The sequence below is a fragment of the Xenopus laevis genome, chromosome 2L, assembly GCF_017654675.1.
Source record: "Xenopus laevis strain J_2021 chromosome 2L, Xenopus_laevis_v10.1, whole genome shotgun sequence".
Classification (NCBI taxonomy): Eukaryota; Metazoa; Chordata; class Amphibia; order Anura; family Pipidae; genus Xenopus; species Xenopus laevis.
This window is the reverse complement of record NC_054373.1, coordinates 142416606-142431202: the sequence shown is the minus strand read 5'-3', so window position 1 is coordinate 142431202 and position 14597 is coordinate 142416606.

The window sequence follows — 14597 nt, the reverse complement described above, 5'->3', positions numbered from 1 at the left end:
AATGTTCTAATCAGCTATTTGGACCAGTCCAGGATACATGATTGCTATGTTACAACTTACATTTAAGCATTCCCTTTGTAAATAAATGCGTAGGCTGTGAAGTCTTTAGTGAGTACTTTGCTCTCTCAAGTGGAAACATGTTTTTTCCCACCAGTCTCTAGTGCTGCAGAAATAGGACAAACTTTGACAGTCCTCCAGCAATGTATACATAATTTAGTAAGGAAGTATTTGCTGAATGGAAGACTTTGTTTGCAGGCAATTGCATTCTTGGATTGTGCAGTTGTTCCTGTCAGCAATAAAAAATATAACTTAAAGGGGCTTGATCACTTAATTTGTGAAAATGTATAATCTGTACAGCTCTCCTGGGTAATTAAAACGAAGGGTCTGTCATTTCTGTAATCCCTTATTTAAAAGTAATTCTACTTCAAACATCAAGATTTTATATGCTGTTCTAATACAGTCTTATTGGGAAAGTTTGTGGCTACCAGATCTTGTCAAAGTGGTACTCTGACTTATAGAAAGAAGAGTTGATGAACCCAGCATGGCACTGGGTAGTGACCCTCAATGGGACAGCTAAGAGACACTGCCTAAATACTAACTTTGGCAGAGGGAGAATATTGAAGGCTGAAGGTCTAAAATTTCTGTTATAGAATAATGTAAGGCACTGTTTGTGGCTAATAAAGAGAAATATGAATCTTTTCTACTTTGTTTGGATTTTCTTTTTATGGATTTGAGTTGAAAGTAGGAATGTTTAAAGTCTACACTCACGTTGCATTACGATTATAGTACCCTGTAAAATAATGCTCCATGGGGATATTTTGCATTTTCTCCAATTTTGTCCCTACCAGTTCCCCATCCAAGAGGTCTTCCTCCTCGTGTTCCCAGATAGCGTTATATAAGCTGCATTTTAAGACCCATCTAGCCTCCAGGGGAATTAAAGCTGGCTCAGAACATCAGAGGAAAAAAAAGGTTGGAAAAGAAAATGCACCAGCAGGGATTAAGTATTCTCCTTCCTCCCTGCTTTAACCTGTCTAGTACTGACCTGACACAAACATCTGGCATACAAAAGTACTCCAAACAAATTAAAATTGTTTATTGATAGACGGCTCAATGTCAATCATCTTTTAGAAAATTAGAAGTTATGACATCGTGTTATAACAGCGTCATTCCTTTCCACCTCTGATGTTTCTTTAAAGACAAATCCCTCTTCCTTTCTTTAGACACCCTATTCACATATTTAACTGCCATGGAAAATACAGTGTTACTAAAGGGAGAGCATTCCTATCTGCTAATTTGTACATAGGAGTCTGGGAGGAATGACCATACGGCTCATTTACCATTGTACTCACCCATATCAATACTTTGTGCATGTGTAAGAGCCCCTTAGTGCTCATGTAGGAAGCACTTGCCCCCCTGGGTCTTCCGAGCACTGAGCACCATATCAAAATATTTGCCCATTGACTTAAATGCATTTGCCGTTTTGTGAAATTTCAGCAAAGTGATATCAACCAGTAAGGTTTTTGATGACCAGTAAATTCTGCCTGCTGATTGAATGCTGTGGGTTACTGCTCCTGGACTAAGGAGCCTTTTTAAATTAAATTAAGCTATGCATTTTTAGAGGGGCTGTTAACCTTTAAAGGAGAAGTAAAGGTAATTTTTAATACCTATCTGTATCTGCACCCCTCCTGAACCACTATACTTGCTCTGCCCAATTCGGTCTCCCGCACTGACACTGTTGAAGTTTTATCCCTTTACTGACTTTGAGGCTGCCATGTTGCCCGTGTGTGCATCTCGTCCTGTGTCTCCTCTGTGAAGTGCACATCAATGACGTTGCCTTGTACCACCTGACCTGATTATCCCTGCTGCCATGGGGGAAGTAAAGGATCTGGTATACATGCGCAGGGCTTACAAAATTTCTACTGCACATGTTCGAGCCCTATTAGAGCCGATTTGGATAGCAAGAGGGATGATTTGGATAGCAAGAGGGATGTCTTTTTTATTATATGCAAAAAAATGTAATACAATCTTGGATTACAGCAACAGGGAAAAACAGGAACCATTTCTGTAAGTATCTCTCCACTTTGTGGCCAATGTATATAACTTTACTTGTAATTTACCTTTCTGTCTCGTTTAACTACTACTTTTAGTTTGATGTACAGAGTGATATTCTGAGACAATTTGCGATTGGTTTTCATTTTTTACTATTTGCGGTTTATGAGTTATTTTCGATTTTTATTCAGCAGCTCCCAAGTTTGCAATTTTGCCAATCTGGTTGCCAGGGTTCAAATTTCCCTAGCAACCATGCACTAATTTGAATAAGAGACTGGAATATGAATAGGAGAGGCCTGAATAGAAAGATGAGTAATAAAAAGTAGCAATAACAATACATTTGTTGCCTTATTTGTTTTTATATAAGGTCAGTGACCCCCATTTGAAAGCTGGAAAGAGTCAGAAAAACGATAAAAAACATAAATGGCCAATTGAAAAGTTGATTAGAACTGGCCATTCTTTAACATACTAAAAGTTAACTTAAAGGTGAACCACCCGTTTCATTTTTTAACCCTCTTATGTCTTTCTAACTCCGGGACGGATACATCAGTTGATACATTTCTTATCAGGGGCGTAACTATAGAGGAAGCAGACCCTGCGGCTGCAGGGGGGCCAAGGAGGTATAGGGGCCCCATGAGGCCATAATTCATATACAATTTCAATAAATATTAGAGAAACAAGTCAACCTCTAAACATTTTGGGGGCCTGAAAAATAATTTGCTGTGGGGCCCAGTAATATCTAGTTATGCCACTGTTTCTTATCTTTGTCCCTGCTGAGCAGAATACCTGAGTTTCATTACAGGCAGCTGTTAAAATTGATACAATAGCCGTTAATATTCCACAGATGCTGCTGAGAAATGAATCAATCAACTAATGTAGAAAATTGTAACAGTTCAGAATCTGCATCTGGATCACTGAGCTGCCAGAATGAAACACCAGAGACAGGGACATTTAACTTTAAACTTAGATTTGGGAAAAACAGTCAAAACTAAAATAAGGAAAGCAATTGAAAAAAAGTCTTTATTTTATTTCTACAGCTGTTCGTGCAAGAATATCTGAAAGAGATTTAAGAAAAAAAAAACACATTAAAATGTGAATCTGTACCTGGGCTTCTAGGAGGATGTTTGCCTTTTTAGCTTTGTGGTTCTTTCTGGCTAATTCTTTGTGGGGGGGGGGGGTTCTTCTTCTCTTTTTATACATTTCTTCTTTTTTATCCATGTTAACTTGTGAAGAAACAGGTGGACATTTTAGGAGGCCTGGTAAGTGAACAAAATGCGGACTGAGGGAAATGGCATTGATTTCTGCTGTTTTTTCCTATAAAGTATTACCCGTTTATGAGCTCAGCTCAGGAATTGCTCATCTCATTCTAGGGCTGATGCCTTGAAGTTGGCAAGATTGACCAGATAAAGCTCCGTCCATAGTGACAGAAGAGGATCCAAAGATACAGAAGATGTCACCAGTGAACACAGCTGCGCTACTCTGCATTTATATGTCAGGTTCACAATAGACTCTACAGGGAGGGTGGGCAGTAGTGGGCAGTGGGTGGAAGGGTTAGTTCTTCATTAAGAAATGTAAACCCTCAAATAAAATTTATGTAAAATTGCTCAGTGTGTTCTAAACACTTTTGAAATTTAATTAACATTTTTTTAGTTTTCACTTACATTATAGTTTTTAAGATATTAGCAGTTTTTAAACTGATAGTATAGTGAATGTGAAACAGCAGCACCACCTACTGGTCATTTTAGATGACTGTTTACAGCCAGGAAAATACAATTTCTTTGAGAAAAGAAACATTGTGGTGTTGCTCAACTTACTAAATTAAATTAGTTAGAAGAGAAGAGTCATATGATAGCAGGGCTGCAACTAGGTGTAGGCAGAGAAGGCACGTGCTGGGGGCGCCAAAACTTAGTGGGCGCCAAGCGAGTACCTTTCACTGCTGCCTACCCCGGTCCAGTCTGCAGTCCGGCTAGTTTCACACATTTGCTCGCCTCCGAGCACATACCAGCGGTGACGGGACGCTTGCACGCGATCATGCATGCGCTCACGTACATGCGTGCATGTGCGGTCTCCCGTATGCCCGGGCTGCAGAGGGGGCCTGTATGATAGGCGTGTTTTGCTTGCAATTCATCTGTCTGTTTTCAAAAATGGAAGCTGCAAGTGCCACCTGCTGCTGTTTCTCTGGGTCACAAGATATGGTGCAACTTTTATTACATTAATGTTTCTAGTGTTTCTTCGGCAAGATCAGCCTAAGACTTCCACAAGAGTCATCAAATAGATGATAAGTAGATGATAAACCTGGCTGTAGCAAGCAATGCCAGTCAGCAGTATCAAGGGCAAAATAAGGTCTTAAGCTGTATTAAAAGGGGAATAGATTCACGGGAGGAGGGTTATTCTTCCACATTATAGACCACTGGTAAGACCCCATCTAGAATATGCCGTACAGTTTTGCTCTCCATCACTCAAACAGGGTACAGAGAAGGGCAACTAAGCTGCTAAAAGGTATGGAAAATCTTAGCTATGAGGAAAGACTGGCCAAATTGGGATGTTCATGCTGGAGAAGAGGCGCTTAAGGGGTGATATGATAACTATGTATAAATATATAAGGGGATCATATAATAATCTCTCTAATGTTTTATTTAACAGTAGGTCTTTCCAGCTGACACAAGGTTACCCATTCCAATTAGAAGCAAAGAGGTCCCGCCTAAATATTCGGAAGGTGTTTTTTACAGTGAGAGCTGTGAAGATGTGGAATTCTCTCCTGGAATCAGTCGCACTGGCTGATACATTAGATAGCTTTAAGAAGGGGTTGGATGGCTTTTTAGCAAGTGAGGGAATATAGGGTTATGGAAGATAGCTCATAGTACAAGTTGATCCACGGACTGATCCCATTGCCATTTAGGAGTCAGGAAGGATTTTTTCTCCAGGTTTTTCTTCCAGGTTAAAAAAGGTCAAAAGGTTGAACTTGATGGGAGCGTGTCTTTTTTCAACCTAACTTACTATGTAAGTTTCCAAACATTGTGCAGAGGAGTTACAGCATTCCTATGTCCCATGACTAAATAATGAAGTGATAAACTGGACCTTTAGTTGTAATACATTTGAAAACTACAAAAATAATTACTAAGAAATATATAACCTGCAAGATATTTAGGTTCATAGCCAACCTCCGATTTCTCTCATCCCCTTTGTCTCCTGTCGTCATAGTGCTCCCTCTTGATTAATTATTTTTCTTATTGCATGTTAAGTTGACCAAGGAGAGCACAACTGTTTCATTAAATCAGGGATGCACTGAATCCAGGATTCGGTTCGGGATTCGACCAGGATTCGGCCTTTTTCAGCAGGATTCGGATTCGGCGAATCCTTCTGCCCTGCAGAACCGAATCCGAATCCTAATTTGCATATGCAAATTAGGGGCGGGCAGAAATCACATGACTTTTTGTCACAAAACAAGGAAGTAAAAATGTTTTCCCTTCCCATCCATAATTTGCATATGCAAATTAGGATTCGGTTCGGTATTCGGCCCAATCTTTCTAGAAGGATTTGGGGGTTTGGCCGAATCCAAAATAGTGGATTCGGTGCATCCCTACATTGAATTAAACTGTACATTAGTCATCCTGTGTACCTGCCTCTTGCAGAGAAGTCTAACAGCACTAGTATGGCCTATGTATGACCACCTTTAGCCTCCTTACATGAATAAATCTGTACTGCTCCCTTTATTATACCACCCCATCTTCAAGATGATTTGCCATGTACTATATTCTAATGCTCAAGTTTAGTTACCTTCATAGAGATTTACAGAGTTACAGCTAATTATCTGGAGGTGCACTGTGTGCACTGCTGCATCTTTATGTTTGCAGTAACATCCCATAAATAAAATAATATTGGATTTGTATAACGTTAGAGACTTCACTAAACTTTTAATGGGCTGAGACAACAGCTCTCATAGAAATCGAAATGGTATTTTTATTGATGCTGTTTTCTGCCTGATGGCAGCACCGTACAAAATGCTCCATCTGACATTAGACATTAAAGTGTTCTATTGTTATATTATAGGTTTAGTTTTCCTGTATTTATAGTTTATAAGTACAATGTATCTGTTTACATTGCCTCAGGTAAGCCTCATTGAGGCAGATACACTAAAGGGCGAAGTGTCCAATGTTAGCGTCAATTCGCCAGAAATCCCATCTGCAGGGACATCGCCAATTCACTTACAGGCATACAATTTGCTAGCAAACGAGACCGTCGCTAGCGTTTTTTCACACTCTATTGCAGGCAACTTTTCGATCTGTCTTTACTGCACAAATTCAGTAAAGTGAGAATTTTACTGAATGTTACCTCTTTCGCCAGAGTTTTCTTCACCAACCTCAGACAAGGCGAACTGCTAAAATGAAGCTACATCTCCCTCAATCTTATATCAGTTACATCATATCCGGTCTACTGGAAATGCATTAAATTTGTAAAAGCGCTGGCGACTTGTCCTTTTTTAAGCGGTATTGCCTGCAAAAGTCCTAACTATTAAACTTTTTTGTGTTAACATTTTTCCCCATAAAGTCCATATGACTTTAATGTACCTGCTCTATTCAAATTCACCTAAGCGTTAGAGGACTAACAAAGTTTCGCTAGGCAGAAGCAATCACTAGCGTCATTTCACTTTGAAACACTCGCACTGCCGAAGTAACGCTAGCGAAAAGTCGCCAGCCCCTTTATCTCCTTCATTCCCATTGCTAAAGTTGGCCATATGCAGATTTTGTTGGCGCTCTGTGAACAATCTTATTGTCTTAACAAATTAATAAGCCCATCCACGGTAAATAACATATGAGGAAACTTAGGTCATGTCTTTGTCATGAAGGCTGCAAAATCTCACATATATTAACTGATGGCTGTCCGTCCACTGACCAATTTTATCTTCTCACAACAAAATTTTTTGAACCTTTCTGATTGACTATTTGGACAATTTTGTCAGAAAGATAAGATCGCTTGTATCCCATCAATGCATTGATAAGTAGACAATTTAATCGGGTTATGCTAAAATTGGTCATTTCACACAAGGAAATCTTCCCGTGTATGACCACCTTTAAGTTATCCACATGCATTTCAGACAGCAGCATAACAAATGTCAGTATTCAGATAAAAGCTATTTGATGCTGTTTGTCTTGAAGTACAGGTGTTCTGATCCTAGTTGTATAACTAAAGGTGGCCATACATGTAAAGATTCCCAATATGCCCATCTTGAGGTGGGCAATATAGGGCTGATCTGAGCGTGATTGGATCACAATGTTGAGCATACAGGCGTTCGGATAGAGGACCGCATCAACAAACCAATGCGGTCCTCAATCTGATGGGATTTTTAACCCTGTCCGATCAATACCTGGCCAACTTTTTGCCAAATATCGATCGGGGAAGTCCGTCAGAGGGCCCCATACACTGGGCAATAAGCTGCCGACTGCAGCTTATATCTGCCCGTGAATGGGAGCCTAAACCCCAGTTATAATGAAAGTCAAAAAGTACAGAACTAGTCATATGTGCAGCAGGAAGTAGATTCCCTGTGCAATAATAAAAGTGACGATAAAGTAGCCAAATAAAACATTTGCTTCCAAAACTACACTGCTTTACACAGCGGCATACCGTTACGGTGTCAGGCCCCACAGAAAGAATATCTTTGTAGGGGCCCAGCATCTCAAAAAACCTCAGTGGAGGGTGCATGCTACTTCGCTCACATGCACTGCAACTTTACAGCTCACATACACGGGCACGTCCTCCTGCTGGCGTGCATGCAACACGCACAGGGACTGGGCAAACAAATTCTTTGTTAGTTAAGTTGCTATAGAGGAAGCTGACCAGTGGTCCGGGTCCCCCTGCAACCCTGGTTGTGGGGTCTGCTTGCTCTATAGGTATGCCATTGGCTTTACAACAATTTGGGAACTATCAAAAAAATTCAAATTTAATATAAGTTTTATTGTACTGATATAAGACATTTTCTATATATAATCAATTAAAAATTCATCATTTATGACATAACCAAGTTTTCACTCTCAGGATTTATCTCTCTTCATTCTCTCTTAATGCAGGAGTTGGGATTTTGAATGACCAATATTGGATCCAATATATCCTGTCTCTCTACATGTAGGATTTGGTCAAATGTCAGGTTTTTTTTGTTAGATTTTGATTGTACTAAAATAAGTTATTTTAGTGAGCTCTATTACATCTGCTAGGAAAGGAAGTACTCCCTAAAAGATATATTGGATCTAACTGTTAAAAATCTGACACCCAACTCCAGCAAGAAGTGAGAATGCAGAGAAACAGATGCTGAGAGAAAGACAGTGAAGATAAACTTGATTATTTCAGAACAAGTACAGAATTGTTAATTGATTATATTTAGAAAGGTTCTTATTTCAGTATGATTAAGCTTATATTACATTTTTATTTTTCCCTTTAATATTTACACAATATTTCACATTGTTTTCAACTAAATAAACAATATTTATTTAATGGGTGTCAAAAAGTTTCTTAGAAGCTCACTTGGGACAGGGACTAATATGAGAGATGAAATGCTGAATTTCTTCCAGGTTCTTTTAACAATATTAAGCAGAAGAGTATTATGTTTAAAGCAGGACTCTACAAAGCTCGCCATAAACACAGCACAATGCATTTCTTACTTGTTGAAATGTTCAAGTCTTCCCAAATAACTATCTAAATAAACCTTGATTAGATGCTGATCAGGAAGTCTATAATTTTGCACTTATTTTTGACCACTTGGACAAGAGTGTATGAACAGCACAACACTGCTAGTTAGTGAGCATTATGTATGTAAGACCATTAAAAGTCACAGTTTGGTTAATCTATATGGCACAATGGCAGTTCTTACATGGATGGATCTATCAGTATTGATTCTCAACAGGGTGATGTTATCATTGTTTATTGTTCACACTCACCATGATAAAATACACTGTTATGCTCATGATTAAAATATACATTTGTTATCCATTTCCAAATATCTAAATGTTGTTTTATAGATCTGGTGCCTTTTAAATTTCAAAACTGTGTACAAATCTAAGAAAGCCACTAGATGGAGCAGTGCTAACACTGAAAAATGTTTCACATATAGTAGCATTTCGTGTTTAAATGGGTATTTAGAATGATGTAGATCAGTGCTGTCCAACTTCAATGGTACCGAGGGCCGGAATTTTTCCAATCTACATGGTGGAAGGCCGATAACGGAAGCCAGTGTTAGCCACTCCCTGTTTTTAGACCACACCCACTTTAAACCATACCCATGTTACTGCAAGACCATGTCCACATTAATAGCACACCAAAAAACCAAATGGTTGGTGCTCACTGAAGGGATCAGTGCCGGAACTAGGGGTAGGCAGAGTAGGCGGCTGTCTAGGGCGCCATCATTGAGGGGCGCACTTTTTTTCAAGAGTTAATTTAATAATTTGTTTCAGTAATTATGGTCACCCAGTTGGATGGAATCCATCTCCTTTCCCTTATCCCTCTTGCCGGCAAGTAATAGCTCCTTCTGTGCGGTGCACCGCGACGTGCGTACATGCGTCAATGATGTCACTGATGTGTTGGATGACAGAGAGAGGCAGAGAGCTGGGGGGCTGCTTGGTGTGACTCTCGCTGCTCTCAGCCTTGCACAGTTGCACTGAACTGAAGACATTCTTTCTATTACTGTAAAGTGTGAAGCTTCCTGCTGGCACAGCCAGGTACAGATTTTGGGCCCATATGTTTGCTGTTGCTGCTGGGCGCTGGCACAGGTACATAAATACTTGGGGGCAATATGATGTGATCAGATTTATTTTTGGCTGCTGCTGACACAGGTAAAGATTGGGGGCAATATGAAGGCTGCAGGAGGGCTGTATGATGGATGGCTGCTGAGCTTGCTTGCACAGGTACAGGGGGCAGTAATATAAATGAAAAAGTGTTGTACATGTTCTTGCTCTCTTTATTTAAAAACCATCATGGTAAGGAGGGAAATGGTAATGCAGGACAGGGGGCACTGATTGAAGCTCTTGCCTACGGTGCCAAACTACCTTGTGTCTGCCCTGGCAAAGATGTCACTCATATGTGAAAAAAGCGAAGTCATATAAAACATACCCATAAATCCATATGCCGCCTCCTCCCCTGTGTATAATACAGTACCCCAGCATATGATTGAACACCTTAGGGGCCACTAACAATAATTTTCAAATGCTAACAAACCCCCAAAACAAATACCAAAGTATGACACACACAGGGAGCATAGGGAAGGCAGAACAGAGCAGGAGACAGTAATCAGGACCAGTCTAATATGTACTTCATACAGTGACACAGTGCTGGTGCCCCATTAGCATTTTGAATAAAGTGTGAACAGGTGAACAATGTGGGCAGTTTCAGTCTGGGTCTCAGGTGTGAACAATACAGGCTTTAGGGGAGTGAACAATAGAGGTGTCACAAGTGTGAACAATGCAGGGGGATCACTGGTGTGAACAATGCAGGGGATTAGTCTGAATTGGAGGTTTAGACAATGCAGGGGCCAGTTAATCTCTGTAGTGATACCTTTTAAATCTTACATATGGTAAACAGACACAGCAGGTAGACTTTGATGTGGCGGGCCACATGAGGGGGGGTCGCCAGTTGGACAGCCCTGATGTAGATGTTGATGTTCTGAGACAATTTTTTATGGTTTTTTTTTCAGAAATGTAGTTATTTGTTCAGCAGCTGTCTGCTTTAGCACTTCAGCAGTTATTGAGGGGGTCATATTTACCATATCCAGTGATCAGTCAATGATGGAATGAGAAACTGGAATATGAATAGACGAAGGACCAAAAAAATATAAGTAAAAAAACTAAAAAATTGCAAACTCACAGCGCAATATGTTTTTGGCTGTCAGGCCAGTGACCCCCATTGGAAACCTGGGAAGAGGCAGAAAAGGACAGCAAATGATTAAAAAAAACGAGATTTTTAGGGGCTGTCTGAGAAGGTTAAAAAAAGTGGTCTTAATTTTTTAATTGAGTACAAACAATTGCATAACAGAATGAGCAAAATGTAGTGTTCGGCCTAGCACAAGTTTTATTTATCTATTTATTTATTTTATTTATGTTGTTGCTTGCCCAGAGTATCCCCGCTAGATCCCTCCTACACCAGTCCACCTCTTTCGTTTCAGGGGAGCAATTATTATGATGTAAGTTAAGGGAGATGGACGTAGTGACATTACACTCTCTACCATAGGATATGAGTAGAGCGTTACCACTAAGCAATATAAGTATGGGTTAACACTCAATTATGTTTCTGTGATGTCAATGGAGAAAGGATAATAGGGATAGAGAGCTTAGAACTAAAGAAAAGAAGTGATCACTCTAGTGTTTTGCACTGATACTTGTAGTTATCTTTTCTTTCCCCATGTCCCGCGTTCTCGCTAGCAGTTGAATGAACACACTGTATGGAAAACATGCTTTATTATTGTAAAAAGATTGTCGAGATGTTATTTTTGTGTATGCTATATAAACCAAAAATAAAGATTATATAAAAAAAAAAAAGTTGTCTTTTCCTTACCAACCACACAAGTTCAACCCCTCCAAATGAACCACAGTGCATACACACACTCGTACAGACATACAGTATATATGCACATATATAAACTATATATACCAAAAGCTGCCATCACAACATCGCCCAGGAGGACATTCCACAACCTCACTGTCTTCACAGTGAGGAACCATCTACACTGGCCTCTGGTGCGGTGATCCTTTTTATGGGGAAAAAAATCCCCCGCTATCTGTCTTTAATGCACTAGTAAAGCGTTATCAGGCATCTTTTTTTTCCCAGTGAAAAATATCTTCCATTGCTTTTACCAGGTTAGTAGCGCATCTCTGCACTCTCTCCAGCTCATTTATATCCTTCTCAAGACCAAAAGCTACACTATACTCAAGGTGAGGCCTTACCAGGGACCTATAAAGACAGAATAATGTTTTCATGTCTTGAGTTTATGCCCTTTTTATGCAAGACAGTACTTTATTTGCTTTAGTACCCACAGAAAAACACTGTCTGGAATTAGACAACGTTAGCTACAACAAAAAAACAGAACCTTCTCAACTAAGTATATCCCCAATACTGTACCATTTAGTGTATTGAAAACGTGCATCTTTAGTGAAGTGTATAACTTGCATTTATATTATTTTTACCACATTGTTCCATAAGGCATACACATAAAATTTGATAACTTGATGGAAGTTGCAAAGTGTACAGAAGAAAAGAAAATAACCAGAAATAGTCAGTACATGACCATGGAGTCAGAGAAATAGCCGGCTCATGACCATGAATAGTTAAGAGAGCAGATCTCTGCTACACCTATTGCCTCGGTTTCTGGTAATTATCTTTTTACAGTGATCTATGTTGTAAACTGCCACAGACAGCCTGTTAAAAATGATGGGTTATATATGTCATTTCTTTTTAAAAGTAAAATATAGATGTCAATTCAAAATGAGGAAGGAGCTGCTGCTTTTTATAGAAAATACTTGATTGCTAAAGGTAAATAAACCTTCAGGACATAGTAGCCATACCCAGCCCATGTATGTCTCTAACTTTGGGGAAGTAAGGTTTTCATTGAGCAAAATCTAATATGTGATGAATTAAGCAAGACTTTCAACACTGTCCCTCATTCTAACATTGTAAGAAACCTGTCAGAGAAAAGTACTGTCAGTTACTGTCTAATCGGGCCCGGATTTGTGGGAAGGCCACTAAGGCCTGAGCCTAGGATGGCAGGATTTTAGGGGGCAGCATGCTGCCCAACCACACCCACATTGGATCAGAAACACTGTGGATGCGCACGAGATAAAATAGTTTTTAAATTTTCCGTGCGCCAATCTTCATTGATCCAGTCTAGACAATGAAAATTTGTGAAAATAAAAGGGAGGGGACAGGGGCGACAAACATCTAGGGGCACCCCCTATGTAGATCTGGCCCTGATTCTGGCTGCTGTATTTTCAGTGTAGCAGTATTAAAAAAATGCATCATAATTTCTCTTACCAGAAATTCTACAAGCAAACCTTATGATTATACTGGGGCTGCCACGAGAAGATCATATAGTAGCCACTTCCTTCTGTTTCATCTTTATAGCCCTATTAAGCACATTAGTACTACTAGTAGAAAAACCAGAGGATCCTAACATTTGTTTCACTCAGTGCTGTGCCATGATATAAACAATGATCACTGCTTGATCCAAGTCCAAATGTTTGTGCAGACAATCAAAGTCTCTAGGTTTTTTCTTTATATGAAGAATGATACCATTCAGTAAAAACTATGATAAGCAGCTGCTACCTTTCATGCAGATATCCTACCAGGTTTACAACCAGTATGTTCTTGATCAGCACCATATGGCTTCCTTGAAAGTGTATAGTTTGCTAAATAAGTCTGCACAAACCTTGTGCGTGGGGTCAACATTTCCTACTATTGTTGTGGGTGGTTTGTGATGGCTAACCCATCAGGCTGAATATCTTTAGTATGCACTTTTAAAATATGTGTGCATGAAAAGCCATGGGTGGGTGCTACAAGTACAGTACAGAAAAAAATAGTTTGCTCTACATTATGTTGTTTCTGCTGCTGTCATAATTTTTGTACTGTTAGCATGCAGAGTTTCAGCAAGCTTCTGCACCATAGAGCAATGATTCAACACACATTTCCCAGAATTTACACAGTCCTAAAGCAACTGCAACACATAACATGGGTGTTTTAATTTCACAGTACACTTTTTCCCAGCTTCAGTGTTCTTCAACATTGCCTTTAACATGGTGTCTGTTGTTTTAAATGTACTTTTCCTAGCAAGCTTTTGCCTGCATCCTCCAACATATATAAGCTTGTGGGATCCACAACAGACACTTTCTTCACATTAAGGCAGTTTATTCACACACAGAGGTGACCGTTTATAAAATAAAACCTAAATTGTTAAAATTGAGTTCCATCACTTAAGGGGTTGTTTACCTCTGAGTTAACTCTTATGTATGATGTAGAGGGATATTCCGAGACAATTTGCAATTATTTGTGTTTTTTTAATTATTTAGCTTTTTAAACCATGCACTGATTTGAAAAAGAGATATGAATAGGAGAGGGCCTGAATAGAAAGATGAGTAATAAAACCATAATTGTGTAGCACCCACTAACCTACCTTTATTTTTCTAATTCAAGAGTTCATCCCCATAAAATTACACAACTCTTACTTGTACATAAACTTTCCTGCCTCTCCTCATTCTAGCATTCCCCAAAAAATGCCTTTAAACAATGAACTGGACTGGTATATTACACCCTTGGTACACAATCAATCTGGTATCATAGACCCTTGCGCCCATCCAGAGCAATCATTCAGAAAATCAAGTGTATCGGTATTGATACCATGAAGCAAGGGCTATTTTTCAAGTTAAAAAAGAGCTCTTGCAGCTCGAAACATGTTGTGTTGGTGAATAAAGGCACTTTGCAGCAGTATCCCTGCGCTTTGTGGTATCAATACCCATATGCTTGATTTTCCACAATTAGTACAAGAACACCTTTAAGCTGGCACAATGGATGGTTCCAAA